General features: G+C 29.5%; 1 protein-coding gene across 1 annotated transcript in view; it reads right to left on the bottom strand.

The window, feature by feature from the left end:
- Positions 1-17,082, bottom strand: part of LOC147072373 (uncharacterized) — a 95,137-nt gene that overhangs the window by 43,712 nt on the left and 34,343 nt on the right. The window lies entirely within an intron of this gene.

Here is a 17,082-nt window from a genome sequence, read left to right as displayed (position 1 = left end):
AATAAGCAGACTCACCCAGATAGTGTAAAGTATGAGTTCCAATGGTGCAACTTTAAACATTGCAATCTGGTCGTTTTTATGGATTTGGACCAAATTATGTATGAGCAATAAAGAGCGCTGAACTTTAAGATCGTATGTATTATGTATATACAATAGTTTAATCTGTTAGTAATGATTCTAAAATTTGTATTCAATAAACTATTCAGATCTTTGGCAACATAGAAGAAAACAATAATTTGAAAAGGCTCATCGAGGTTCGACGGAAGAATAAAATCGTCTACGCATAGGTCTTACCTAGTGAAGGGTGGTTTCTTAAAATCTTTAGCTATGAGCAGTGTGTGACACGAAAACAAAGAATCTATTAATAACTATTCAGATTTTTAAAACAAGCATCTTTAAAACAATTAGTTGTTGAAATAGTATTGTAGTGTCACCAAGCTCATGTCGATTATATTATTATATCGTATTAATTGCCGTTTTCCTGGATTCTCACTGATTGTTTGATTGTTTAACGATTGCATATTATAATATTATAAATAATTACCACTATTATAAAAAACACACTTAATTTTATTCATTTATAATTCCTCGCAGAGTAGTTTTTTGTTATATAAATAAAGTTAATGATAGTTTATTAATATCCATTCAAATTTGGTTTCATTTGTTGATATTTTTTTAATCTTGTTTCACCGACGACATTCATTATGTACTTAATTTAAAACAACAAAACAGTTTAATTGTAATCAGTAAAATTGTTTTAGATAGTTTTGATTTTTATCTTAACACGTCATACCTTCTAAAACTTGTATTCCTAAACTAATTAATATGTTTGAAGAAATTTGCATGTGCCTTTTATTTCACATATTTTTAAACATGTTTGACACACTATTCAATAAAATATATAACATAAAATTAGTCATAAAAAGATGTAGTAAAATTTAATGTTCGATGACATTTCTCGTATTATAATGAAAATTAAAATAGTAAATACATATTATAGATTTATAGAAATTAGACAAAAAAACGTTTTAAAGTCATTAAGATGATGTATAAAATATTTATCAATTTTTATGGATGATGTAAGTTTTAAAATGATAAGTTGTAGAACTATACTTTATGGTACACACCAAAAATGAACTCGCGGGAAAGTACCGTAAAACTTTTTAAATCTTTTGAAATATGTTTGTGCAAAATGATGCTCTGAGTCTCATGACAGATAGAGTTATAGCAGTCGTTATAAGAGGCAGTAAATAAAACAACTCCATATTGGAAAAAACCTATATTTTTAATAACCTAAACAACCAATATTTTTTCCAGTTTCGAATCAACCAAAAATAAACAGTTGTCTATCTTTTTCAGTGTTATTAACATAATTTTTTGTATAAAGGGAACCAAATGCGGCCTGACGCCCTTAACCTTATCATTCCATCACGCTTTGCTATAATAACCTATCTTTATGACTTTGGGGTATCGTGTTTTGACTTGTTGTGCTTTCATATTCATTCGGAAGCATCCCTTAGCCCAGTACATACATTTGTCTGGAAACAGAAATAATTAAAAATGTCACCATATGAACTGTTAATATTTTTTTGTATCTTTCTAGTGTTTTTATAATATGTATTTATCTTCTTGGTAAAGAGGTACTGGTTGTCAGTCTTCCTTCCTATTCAATGAGTACCTATAAGGGTAGTTAAAACTATGCATCTAGCTGTGGTTATCTTCTCTACGTGTGTATGGAAACCCAAATTGGCGGGCATAAAGACTTTGGTAAAAGGCAAATATCGTATCTGAAAAATATCCATGACTGCAAATAAATTCGGCAAGTATAACCTGTTCCGGGCAAAGTAAGATATGGAGGCCACAATGACCGCGAACATCATTGGAATCAGAAACGAGAATGAAGAAAAAAGAAGTAAGTATTGAGTGAATGACACTAATTATTGAAGTGTATACATATTTTCAAAAACCGATAAAATGGTTTAAACTTTACAAAAAATATGTACGTATTTTATATATAATTTTAGACAATATGTAATAATCTATAATAAATTGGCATAATATTTTAATTTTAAAATACAATGGAAAACGATATTAACGTTAAAGCAGGCGCTTTAATACAAAATGTAGTTTATTGCAAATATTGGGATTTACCCGTTTTTACAACTTACTGTAAAAACGATTTAATTAATCCTCTGTATTTAGAAAAAAACTGCAATTCAACACGTTTTACTGATAAATTTTATTTTAAATAATCAATTCACATCTAAAAACATTAAAATACTTTTTTTAGTGAAAAATAAACTTGCAGTAAATCTTTCTTCGTTCTTTAAAATATGACTAAACAAATTTTGAAAAAAGTGTAAGTGCCTAGTTTAAAATAATCTTTTTGATAAAAAAAACATAATATTTTTATTTTTTTCAATTTATCGTGCCGTATGAATATTAAATTTAATTACAAAACATAAAAAAAAAAAATTATGTTTTTAGATACCTACCTACTTGTTAATTATCAATAAATTAATTAAATTGCATATTTAAAAATCGCGCAGAGGCACCAATAAGGGGAAGATTTTATGATGACTATACGGACCCGTAACACTAATCGTATCAAAATCTACTCATACCGATTGTCAAAACTCTCCTGCATCTTAAAAGTCTGAAGCTACACTATACCGACCATACTTAGCGCATGTCAGAGATATAAGCATTGAAAATAGTCCTCGTAATAAACTCAAGAAAGTGACAAATTAAGAAACTTCGCATGCGCTGGGAGTAAGGACAGTGTCGAAAAGGGTACAAGAATATTTCTCAATGCCACTTTTGCCACAATGCTTCTTTGAGAAAAGAATACTGGGCCACAGGAGGAGGTCAAGGGCCAATGCTAAAATCAAGCCGAGTGTCCATCGCAAAGACTTTGGCATATTGATCGATTATGATGACAGTATTTAGTGTATCATTTCAAATGAATTGTACATACATACATTTTATTTACTGTACCTACGCAGCATTGGTTTTCAATATTTTTGTGTAGGTCACACTTCAATGGCGGAAGTTCCCAAATAAAGCAATACCAATGCATTGTTCAGTTAACATTTAATCTTTTTTATACGACTGCAATACTAATTGAATATTCCAGTGGAGTGCTTGGGATTTTTACTTGCGTATAAAACTTTTTTGGTTACATCCTGAGGAAATGGGACAACTGGCCGCCAGGACAATTGGGCGCAATACTATTGAATGAAATAAATAGACGTTCGTTACAATTTTATACAGAAAGTAGACGAGGAACTTTAATCAGTTTCTATCTAAGTTTCAATTCATTTTGCTCTTAACATAATATTATTCATTACGTAGTAAGATTTATCATGCCCGAGGCTTTTTATATAAATAAAATAACTCTCTTCTCGTTAAAACTTAAACACATTCCCAATTAAATCATTATTTACGTGCTCATATTTAAATTCTCACCAAGTATTAAATAATAATATAATAATTTAATTATAAATATTAAAATTATATATATATATGTGTGTGTGTTAAAATGCCTTTAATTCACCAACGTCTAGGTATTTGTTTTCAAATTTTATTCGATTGCGTGGCGCCCAGTTGTCCAGGCGCCGAATCGTCCTAGACCCATCCTGACGATATAATCGATCAAGTAAATATCAAATTTCGTCACAAAGTCAATCGCGTCACAAATTTAAAAGGAAACACCGGTTAAATACAGTATCACATAACAAACATCCAATAAATTAAATACAATTCGATAGTTTTCAAATATGTGAATAAAAGCAAAATATTTCTAAGTTTGTTTAGTTATGAAATATGCAAAGGTTTTCTATAACCCATGTTAAACAAAATATCAAAAATTTTCCGTGAAATATTGAAGAAGTAAATGCGATAATCAAATGTTTTATTATCCTCGCTATACCGCATTATTATTTATATATTTTTTTTAATATCATGTTCGATTCTAAGACGATCATATAGCTCCCTCCCAAAATGGAGGTACATAGTATCATTTTATAACGTTTTTATTAGGTCGTATTCTTATTTGTCCGGTGGTTGTTTGTCCAGCACAAATCTTGCAATCGATTTCTAGCTAACTTCCCGACTAGCTAGACATTTGAAACTTTTAGAACATGAACACGATGCCAATGCATAAGTAGAATTCAATGTTTTGTATGAAAAGTTATTTCGGAGGAAATCCGTAATCCAATCCACTATTATTGGTTGCTAGGGTCCTAACAACTAAATTAATAATATATACGTGCGTTACTATGGAAATCAATATGAGTGTCAAAATGACATTTCAGTATTATTTCTATCAAATATAATTTTTATTTATCGTTTAAGCTAGTCAAGTCAAGTCAAGTTTATATGATTCAACAGAAAATTTAAAAACGTTGTATATAAAAAGTTCTTTTTATCTTATAATTATTTATTTTATGTTTTTTACGAGAAATAGATATTAGCCACTTGCTTAGGTCTATTCTGAATCCAAACGCATATTTAAGAAACCTGAATTTTAGCAGAATTGGACATAGTATATATATTTAATTTTTTTTATTATTTTAAAAATTAAATTTCTGAATATTTTTTTATTTAAATATGGAAGTTGGAAAAATAATGGCGTAAGTAAGTAGCCGGAGAGAGTCCACAAAAGTGGCAGCACCTAATTTTGTGCCAAATTATACCATTCGTTTGATCTAAAACATTATAGTACATTTCAAAAACATTACTAATCAACTCTATGCTTGTACTATAAAATAAATCATTTCAATAAATAATTATCCCAGCACGAAAGTGATGATACAAGACAACGTTTAGCTTAGATTTAATATATTAAAAATGATAATTTGAAACATCACAACGATTGAATAAATTCTTACGTTATTGCATTTTCATCAGCTGCGTATTTCGGATTATTTTGCATCTATAATAGTCTCAATAAAAAATAGTCAGTTTAAGATTTTCGCTTACAATATGGGCATTCGTATAGTGAAGATTATATAAACATGTTTGTTTTACGAAAAATTGTTATTAGCAATTTCTTCAACTCATCGAATGTTTGATCTGAATCAAACTCGAATTGAAAATATCGACTTACCACCAACGTCATCGTGGGTATAAATTGATAAACTTTCCATATTGTTATATTGCACGTGAGAGATGTTTTTTTCTTACATAAGAAACAATATAACCGTTTTATTATAGTAGTTCCATATTCAAATATACATTTGAATATGGAACACGTGCCTATGATCTGTTGATTTTCTGTATAAATAAATAAACTAACACGCATTGTTCATCATTATTTAGTATCCAACTGACTTGACTTGTTATGCATCGTAATTTAAAATAATATTAATTAATTACTTACATATAACAAATACCAAGTCACAGGAACATGAAAATAAACATCAACTCTCGAGTTTTCTTATAAAATTCTCAGTACAAGAGGATTATCCATAATATAGAACACCGACGATTTTCTTTTTCTTTTTTCTTTCTCGACGGCCTTGAAACAGTTCAAATTAATCATTAAATTATTCAAGTATACCAAAGTTTCTTCAACTGACATCAAAAGGGCCTATAGGTACCGTAACCAACCAAATAGATACGTACAAAAATTACTAATATTATTCATCACTGTGATTTTTAATACTGAATGGATAGGATTGGATAGATATATCGTTATGTTTACTGGATATGTTAGTACTCGGATGTTATGCTTATTATTTAATTTTATATCGTATGGGGTTCAAAATCAGTCAGTGCTTTGAGCCTTCAAGTCCTTAAACCTGCCACTGATATGAATTACAATAAATTAGAACGTCGATAAGTTTTTGTTAAGCTTATTGTAATAAACCATTTATTGTATTCAACGAATAATTCAAAGATTTCAGAATGTAGCATTCTAACATACATAACTTGAAAATACTTTAGATATATTCATACCTACTAAGAAAAATTACATTTGAAAAAATGCTATCGTAATAATGATTTTATTAATAAACAATGTATATATGAATATAATTTACCAATTTTGATTTCCAAATAAGTGTGATAAGTAACTTTACGAAAGATTTATTTGTGAGCTTAAAAAAATATCAATGATTACATTTCATAAAAACATACAATGTTATTACTACTTTTATCTGTGGTTATTTTGTTCTCGATGTGACAGTACGCCACTGACTGTGACACACGATTGTCATCCTTATTTGAATGAACTTGACATCATGTGTGTATAGTTAAAAGAAGACCTTATTTCGAGTCCACCTACCTGCTGTAGAGTGTAATAATAAAATTATCGGTTAATTATTTTTAAACCTTGACTTTAAAAAAGTCAGTGACTTTTTTGAAGGCATGTTTCATCACACAGAAATATAACCTTTGATAATAAATGAAACTTGTACGCCTTATCGTAAATGGTTAAGTTATCAATATGTAATGTACACCTTGCCTTACTGATTTTGTCATTTTAAACAGTCCACATAATCTAATATTCTTATATACTTAGCAATACTTATAATCAACCATAGGAATAACCTTAGGTATCTAATAAACAATTTCAAAATCTGCTTTATAAATATAATATTCCTTGACCCATTGACACAAAATATTCTATATATCGTGGGGTTTATTGACAAAATGCACACTTACAAATTATACAAAGTTGTCCTGCATTGTAGCACATACGTTAATACTTTAACTTAGCGATTTCCAAACTGGGAGGCGCGGAGTGTTGCAAAGGGAGGCGCGAAAGGTTTAACTTAATTAATGTAGCCACAGGTTTGCAGTTTGCAAATGCATAGTTTATAAAACGGCCGCCAGTTATAAACTACATAAAAAAACAGTCCTATAAAAGGTTGTTTGCAAACCTGTCTGAAAATATGGAGACTAATTTTATAATACTTCACTTCTATACCATTGTGAAGCGCGCTTTCTATCTCGTGAAAAAATGAAATAAAAATATCAAATCACAGTGTTGAAATTTGAGGCAAATTTGCTTAAGAACGAAGTTTGTTGTTAAGCTTGTCTATTTAGTTGAAAAAAAAATGACTTAATTAATCAATGCAAGGACCACTAATGCATTCGCTGGTTTAAAAATACAAAGTGAAGGCATTCATAAAAAATTGGAGCTTTGGAAATCAAAATAACAAAAGAAAATAAATAAGTTCGCCATGTTTCCACTTTTAAATGATTTCTGCGCCAGATATATTGAAGCAAACAAAAATTTATTTACTGAGTTCTTGATTAGTTTGCACATTATTTTATTCATAGTAAAAAAAAGGCGCTGCTTTGTTTCGGGGCCATTAAATATTTTAAATATGTGGTTGTGGTATAAACTTTTAGGTGTTTATTTATATATCAATAAATAAATTTTAATTGAATTTGAATATGTAAGTACATGTATTCTTTTTAACGCTATAACAAGCTACGAGGCCCAATCATAGTTTTGTAGTGAAACAGTAGTTTATTTAGTAATAGAAGAGATTCAATTACAAACACCTAGGTTTTGAGAAAATCAAATAAATTTATTGTGATTTATCGCATATGGGGGACTCAGATTAAAGGCCAGTGCCTTACGCACTGAACTACGAGGGCCATCTATAAATATTATGTTTATTGTTTCGAAAAGGTTTTGTCTGTTATACATATTTTGAGATGTGTAATTTACGGTCATTTCAAGTTATAAAACACAATTTGTAACAGATACTTTCGAACAGAGATAAAAAAAATTGTGAAATTAAAAAAAAATACTGTCATTCCAAGTATTAGTGAAGTTTTATTGATTTAGTAAATACGGACTGTGCAAATAAGTAGATAATAATATTATATATTACTATGAAGCCAATACTATCATACGGGCCTGAAACATGAACGTCGATCGAACAACTATTGATCAGAAACAAATAATCAAGATTTTTAGCCCGATCTAAATACAGTTTAATCACAAACTGTAGTGTCCGCAATGATCTGGATATCACAACAATCACAAACATTCCACTAGACAGGACACGTGAGAAAACGAATGAAGCATTGTCATCAAAGCGACAATAGTCGACAAATCCGGAAGGACGGTAATGCGCCGGGAGACCTCGACTCCAGTGGTTGGATGGAGTAAAAAAGAACCATCAGACTCTCAACGTGTCCAACTGGCATAAAAATTCAAATGAGATGGTGGATAATGACGATGGAAGTGATCATGGTCCAACCCGTGCAATAGTCCCAATAATAACATTAACTTATTTGAGTAATATGACCAATGCAATAACTTATGAGTTTATCAATTCGTATTTACCATTTAAGATTACTTTATGATAATTGCTCACACGCTGAGCTTTATCAAGTATGCAAACCGAAAATTACGTTTGATTTTATGTAGGTAATAAATTGTATAATTATGATCAACAAAACTGTACGGTAAGGGTAGAAAAGGAGCTATTCAATGTGAGAAAGAAATAGTTTTAACACATTCGCGGACACGAATATTAGCTAATAAATGATACTGATATGACACATATTGAAATTATTGTATTAATAGCAAAATTATGAGGGGTGTGAACCAATTATAGTTTAAATTTGCTGTTGTTAATATTTTTATTTGTTTACTATTAATTATTTTTGAACTAAATATTCGTCCCATGAGTTATTTTGAAATTACTATCATTAACAAAGTTATGAAAATTTTCGGTTACGTTATTTTCAAACTTTCAAAAATGATTACTTTTTATGCATGTCAGGATTTTTTTACGTATGCAGTTAGCTGTATAATGTCTAAACAACGCACTTAAAAATACGTAAAAATAGTCGAAATACAAGGGAAAAGACAAAAGAAAATTAAAATAAATTATAAATTCAATATTATCGTATAATTTATATAAAATTCTGATAGGTGCATTACTTATGAAAGTATAAAATTGTACCTGTCAAATATTTGTCAATAATGACAGGGTTATTATCAGATATTCTATAGGAATCAATATCAAATTAATGTTCTTATTGAATCTAATGAAATCGGAATATTACCTACTATGTGCAATACTTCACTAACAACGCGTTATTTTTTTAATTCAATTCTATACGGCCATCTCTTTTTTGTAAGACAGTTGACGATGAACGGTGGTACGGTGAAATGCAATACGTACATTTTACATGTAACCCTTTTTATGTAGGTATCTAATATGTCCATTTAACGCCCATTGGTCAAGTGATATCACTTTATTCCATTAAGTAAACGCTGAATCTCATGGCTTTTCTTAGTATTAATGCGTGCATAGCCTTTTGTTATGGTACTATCATTCATTTCTCAATATCCTAAATTATTATTCCTAAACTATTCGACAACAAACAACAAAACACTTGATTCCGTAAATTTTTACCACATATCCTGCGTTTAAAATTATATCGTTACAAGGTCTCGACTCAATCAGTTTTTCATTTGATATGATTGACGAAACTCTCAGTTTTATAAACATATTAAATAACCGTAAACTAGAATTGAATGACATGCAATATTATGCACATGTCGATGAGTTGACATCTATAATAAATAGGTACTATGATATTATATTATTATATGTCTATATAGTTTTATTAATTAATATTGAATTATACTTTAACCTTCGTTCCAGACGTCTATATAAAATTTACGTAACTACCTTCTAGACATTCAAAGTATCAATTGTCATAATCCAGACATTGTTTATTTATGTTAATCCAGACAGGGCTCTAGCCTGGGGGGGCGGCTTGGCGATTCGACTAGTTAAGTGAGGTAAACACACATCACAAATTTGCTATACTTTTTTAAAAAGTCGCTGACGACACTATTTTCCTTAAAAATATGTGACTGCGATACAATTAAATGTAATTTTATTTTATAATTATGTTTAGTGTATTTCTTGACTAATGAAAATAGTTATTTATCCAATATAATGAAATATCGCATGTTACTTGACTACCAAAAAATGGGTCGAGATCAATGCTTCATAATAATATGATGCCAAGTACTAACAACTCAATAATTCAAGATAGAAAGAATAAAAATAGAAAAAATCGCTAAAAATAAGCAAAATACCCTTAATTTTACGTGGTGGAAAAGGTTTCACGGAATATTAGTTTGGAACACTACTGTAGAACATCACACTGCTCTTCCTTAGCGATAGGTAGGGGACCCACTTTAGGATATGTGGACCATGATATGATAACTTGACTACCCTATGGAGGTCTATTAAAGTGACCTCAATTATCGTTTGTTTGGATAAAAATTAATTTTCTTCAATTTGAAAATAAGTAGATAATGTATGTACCTAATAGTTTTTAATATACTTATGAATCTGTCTATGGGTGTCATTGTCAATACACACAATTATTTGTATTCATCTATATAATTTTGACGAGGGATAGCATTCAATTAAATTTAGCCTTGGTGGAACAAAATATACTTAAATACAATCTAAAATCATAAAGCTAGTCATAACTCTCGATCAAACATTCAACCACGAATTGTGAAATCTATGTTGATTTACTGGCTTGTTGACGAAATTTTACTTTGTGAAGAAGGGATATATACAGATTACTGTAGGTATCTGGTTTATTTACAACATTTTTTTTATTACGCAAACCTTTCCAAATAAAATGTAGTGACTTAATAATATACAATTTGTTTTTTTAATGAAGGAAAACTGGTACTTATTAAAACCCATATACTGATTTAACCACCTCTCCTTTTTAACAAAATTTACCCACCTACCTACCCAAAAATGACATGGAAACCCGGGTTTCATTGTTATCACCTTATTAATTATGGGTAAGTACTAGATTTATATTGTAATATTACAATTTTACATTTCGTAATATTAATATAAAGTAAATTTTTCTATTCCCCCTTTTAAAATGATTTAGTAAAAAATTTGGTGGATTGTTTTAAGCGAGAAAACCATACATTTACAGAATGACTGTTTGCTTATTATTAAAAAGGTCCCTGGGACCCCTGCTTCTGTATGCACTTCGATTAACGCTAAATCAACCCCTCCTACAACCCAATTTATTATTCATGAAAATGGCGACAAAACCAGTATCAGATTCGTCAGTATCACACTATTCGCTTATTCGAACCAAACCGAAGAATACTCATTATTCTAGCAGCTGAGTGCTATGTATATTCATCGTCATTATCTGGAGTTAGTCCACTACTGGATGAAGGTATCTCCTAGAATTCCCCACTCCTTTAAGTCCCTAGTTATTCGCTGACACAAATTTGATGAATCCATCGATATAGTAAGACTTTTTTTTTGTCCAACGGTTTTTTAACATTCAATCAACTTTGTCGTCCTCGTTTAACGATGGTTCATTTTGTGGTCTTTCCGCGTTATACCAAATACGTAATTCAACTTTTTACATCGTGATGTGCTACTCTTAATTATTCAATTTATCTTACATTAATATCTTTTATAGTCGTATATCTAATATTAAAAAAAATATATTAAAATTATTTGAGGCTACCGATATAGATAATTTTATATTAAATAAAACCACCGATTATAATTGCTCCATCTACTCATAATATTATATTCGTATATTTAAACAAAATATCATTTATAATGAATATAATGATATTTTGTTTCAAACGTATTTATTAAAATAATGTACATATTAGGTGCCTACTTATACCACACAAATCATAATAATATTCTGTGCATACACTTTCAATGGATACGTACCTACACTTTCACATTTTGCGTCACTAGCGATTGTTTGAATAATGACACATGAAATGCGATATGAAATGAGTACCTTTGTAACGAACGTAGACAGATTTACATCAAGTGAGATGTAACTAATAGTAATAATAATATAACATTATTCATCAGTTAAAAGGATTTTATTGACGCGGATGAAACTAACCTCGACCGTTTTAAAATTATGTGGAATATTTATATCGTCACCTCAATTTACTACAACTAGATAACTCTGATTTGGTCATTGTTAGGAAAATGAACTTTAAACACTTGATTAACATAAATCTAGGCTATAATAATTATTATTTAAAATAAAAATGAAAAAATTGTGCTTGTCTAATTGGGAACAATTAAATAATGTCCAATTGTATATAAAACCATTTTAGATATATTATTTTATTTGTTTAATGCATTTATGGTTTTAAAATTATCTAATATTTTCAAACACAAAATTAATACAGTTCCCATTAACTTCTGATTTACCTTGTTTTATCATTTTGTAGAGATGGACATATAGAATCATATTCAATAGCTATCTCAAAAACAGTGAAAATCAAGTTATCTAGTTGTAGTATTGAGGTGACAATATGTTATGTACTATTTTAAATAATACAATTTATTTCCATTCAACAAATTAATAGTTAATACCAGCTTAGAATTCAACATTTAAACTTTATAATAAATTTGATTCAAAGCTTCTTTCATCTACTGAACATAGTTTAATAAATTAAACGCACATAACAATGTTATCTAATAAATAGTAATGATTTAAACTAGAATTTAAATCTTAAAAATAGTTATTATAAACATTAATATCAAATATTACGTAGTTTTAATGTCATTCACATTTAATATAATGTAATTTATAATATTTATTTTAATTAACAGAACTTATCAATCAAACAAAACTTTTACCAATAATTACACAAAATATCTTTGGAATAAAAATGTCAATATCTAAGTTATCGAATCATTTTGATCATGAAGATCGGTGGTGGGCTTAGGGACATGGATACCAGAGATTCTGAGACCCACCACGAAAAACAATATTGATTAAAAATCATAAATTCAAACTACCTTTGCACTTCATAAAAATATAAATGTATCTATATCTGCTTTAATGGTTGTTATGTGGCCCTTTTGATGTTAGTTGTAGGGATTTTGTTTAATAATAATTACATAACCAATTTGAACTGTCTTTAAATCTTCAACGAATCGATTGCATCATCTGCGTCTAAGAAAACTGCCGCCGATCAAATACAAAAAACAGCTCAATTATCGGTTAGCTTTCGTAGATTGTTGTACAAGAAAAGAACTGTCAGGGAAAATCTATCGAACAACTGACACAACGTAAGTTTTTTTTTCTTAACTCTCAGGTATTTTAGATTAAAAAAACTTTGAATGACAGATCAAATTGACAGCAATATTTTGAATTATTACACACGCTTAATTAATGGTTGTGACGAAATGAATATTTTTTTATGTAGGCATGAATAAAGTCAAAAAAATCCTATAAACATTCCGTAAGTTTCCCAATCAATATTTAATATTGTATAGAAAATGGGAAAGATAATAATTGTACCTAAATAAAATATGTTCCTTTTTTAAAAAAACAATTTATAAGAACACACTTTTGGCGTTCATTATAATTTTCCTACATATATATATATATATATATATAATGCCCATATTTCTTAATCACTCTTGTTGTCAGCTTGCAGAGAACAGAAAAAATAATGTGAAATGGGTTACCTTGTGGGTGAGACTGAAAAATGTATAACTCGTGCGACACCATTTCAAATTATCTGGTTATATTATTTCTTGGTTTGGTAACATCAATAATTATTGATTATTGACCCTAGATTTAGAGGCTTTTTTTCTTTCCTGCATGTGAAAAAAAATCACATACTGTTTCTTCAATCAGTGCTTAATCGACAGCAAGGAATATGTTACGTGAATGGCGAACAACTATCTTTCATCTAAAAGTTTGTTAATATAATAATTTATTTTATCTGTGCCCATGAGCACCTATTAAAAGCTAAAATGTTAATTTACCTTGAAATATGAAAATACTGATTTTTTATAACAAACAAAAAATATATTATAAATTAAATACTTATAATAGATCCGATAGTGTTGTATGGCGTATTTCATTAGATAAAATACAATTTTCCATTAAAAAAAACTGTTTAATTAATGACAAGGAACGCGATATCTGAGTATTTATACAAAACACGGTACCAGTCGCTGTTCGTAATTAAATGTACGCTTCCTATTATCATTCACCTGCAAGATTTCAATTTACTTCAACCAACGTCAGGTGATATTGTTTCAGGAACTCTTGCATTTTTTTTATTAGTGTTGTCTTGTATCGTAAGAAATATTTTGATCGAAGACATAGGTGAAAACCTTTTCTCGAAGAAATAGCCTAGAGTTTTTTATCGGTATATTTGGCGGTTAAATTTAAATTATATGTACGCATGCACAGTTCACCATGAGCTGTCGTATCGTTATGAGATGGCCGTATAGCATTAAGACGTTGTTCGTGGAGTATTTCACTGTGAAACAAAACAGTAATGTTCCAAATTTATTAGATTCAATAATATATTCATAATAAATTGAAACTACTTATTTAATTCGAGCGATATTTTTCTGATAATGTCGACAAAATCATTGATATGTTTTTTTTTCAATATTTCCTGGCTGTTTAGTAACAATTGATTTTCAGACAAAATTGCATGACAGTAAAACACTTTTTTAACCCAGCACCCTTAAAAATATAAATTTTGACACCTCACGTAATTCAAATTTTCTGCGAATTAATGTAAGAAACGTGACGGCCATTTTGATAAAAAGATTTATTTCAAGTTTTTCCGTTTCCTATACGTTGACAATGAGTATGGATATAATAATTATAGGAATGCCAAGTTAGTTGCTCTTTTTAAAAATACAGTTTTTCCCTTAGGTACTTATGCGACTACAGGGACAGTCCACCTCTTGAGTTTATTCATAAAAAAATGCTAATTTCAGTGCCGTAAATACATTTACATTAAAGGCATTATAAATCTTAAATTATCATTTACTCGAAATAATTTTTTAATGTAATGTACACTGACATTCAGATACAGATTTAAATTTGATACCTACATAATATAAGTTGAGAAAAAAATATTTAGCATTATTGAAACCCAATAAGACAATCAAAACTTGTTTACGATACAATTTAAATGTTCTTTGAAAAATTATATTGACTTTTTTGCACCCCCAAGGACTCAAAATATATAATGATACTATGGTATGTTATATAATAATTTGACTAAAAAACACCAATCACTACAAACACCTTGTAACGACTGCATATTAACTTGATGAAGATAAATGATTAAAACCAATAATAGTGTGGAGTGCAACAATTTTATAGTACAATTAAATAAAATCAAGTTTTGGAAGTAAGCCAGATTGTTTATCTAATAAATAGTGATATTTTATAGTGATAGGTTTGGATTTATCAGGTTTGAAGATAATTGCATAAACTGCTTTGCGGACAAAATCAATCCTGTATCTCTAGAATCGCTAGAATCGGTCGAAAAGTATGTATACTATATTATTGAACAGCATATAAATAGAAGAATGTATGAATAAAAAATCCGGATGTCAGAACATAAAAGCTGGGATGGAGTACCTACATTATTGGACGTATATATAAAATGTTAAATAGCTAATATGCCGCTATTACTGAAGCAGAAAATTTAACAATATAAATACATAATTGGTAAAGAAACAAGCAACAGTGTTACATGTAATACAAATCTAATGATTTCAAATGTGGAAATGAGTATCCCATGTCGCTTGATGGACAGATTATCAATTGGAAAATGTCATCCTCATTATCCAGTGATTCATATAATATAAAGCTGAACCTAACCGATTTCTTCCTGGATCGACATGACAATCAAGTATCGGAAGTACGTCGTGGCAATAAAAACTATCATCCGAGAATTAGTTGACAATGCATTAACATTATTTTTAGAGAAAACCTTTTAAGAAGAGCACCAAACTTGACATCATCTCCACATCCCTTGTTGATATTTAGGAAGAAGAGCTACCTGAAGTTTATCCTGTCAATAAAATAGCGCCAATTTTTTCCACATTAATTATTTAATACATATATCAAATTACATGTTTTTGGGGATGATAAAAATGCCCTAAAACGTTATTAGAAGTCCATAGGATGAGATATTCAAGATAGGCTTTTAACATATAGTGAACAATGGCCACGCGGCTTAAGCGTCGGACTATAGCGTCGTGGGTCCCAGGTTTGAATACTGGGTCTGGAAAGTACACATATTGTTTTTCAATTTGTGTGTGAGTCAGGGTATGTACCTAATGGGTTGAGCAAGTGGCTGACATCCATTTCTCGTAAAAACAAAATTTGTTAATACAAATCTCTGCTCTGTGGAAGCCCATTTTATGATCATATTAAGATCGGACATGGTCGAAAGAAGAATGATGAATATCTGAGACGATGACAGCATCGAAGCATTTTTTTCATAGTCTGCATTTGCGGGTAAAAAAGACGACTGCATTCTATAACTACTTATAAAAAATAAGCGCAAAAATAAAAAAACCATAATAGATACATCGATTGTTTTTCTACTGTATTAATCGGGTTCCATTATAAATGAATTAAAACATTTTTTACTATTGACCGTTGGTGGCCTTTCATTTTTGTTTATTTCTATTTGTTCCCAGACAAATATTTTACACGAATTAATAGAAGTATATCGTATTTCAAGGAAGTTTTTTACTTCTGTCATTATTTTGTTATACCTTTTGATTTATTACATAAGCATTCTTACATAATATGTATTATATGCATTGTACCATTGTATCTACGTACCTATGTTTTTTTATAATATATCTGCTATTGCGCTAGTAGCAGAGAACAGTACAAATAATGTAGTACATAGGTATTCTGAAATTAAAATACAATAATATAACACATGCTGGTAAATTTTATTTTCTTATATATAATATATAATATACCGGCATATCGTGTTTATTGAAATTAATTTGAGTTTTTTGATTAACTTCATACGAGGTATAAATGAGAACTCTGCCATTCTGGGCTGTGTTGGCCTGTGTGTCCCTGATAACTATCTTGGAAATAGAGAGCATTAGTTGTTTATTCTCGCAAAGTGCAGAATCAACCTGCCACTGATAAAGCCAATTGGGAGGGCGATGGCAAATTGCTTCCGGTGTTGACATATTCCACTTGCGTGAGAATGAGTTTAGACGGACGCTATTTTATAAATTCTTCAAATCGGGTCTC

The sequence above is a fragment of the Rhyacophila brunnea genome, unplaced genomic scaffold (assembly GCF_057557595.1).
Source record: "Rhyacophila brunnea isolate RB1 unplaced genomic scaffold, BYU_Rbru_1.0 scaffold_2, whole genome shotgun sequence".
NCBI classification, from domain to species: Eukaryota; Metazoa; Arthropoda; class Insecta; order Trichoptera; family Rhyacophilidae; genus Rhyacophila; species Rhyacophila brunnea.
This window is presented reverse-complemented; position numbering and strand designations above follow the sequence as displayed.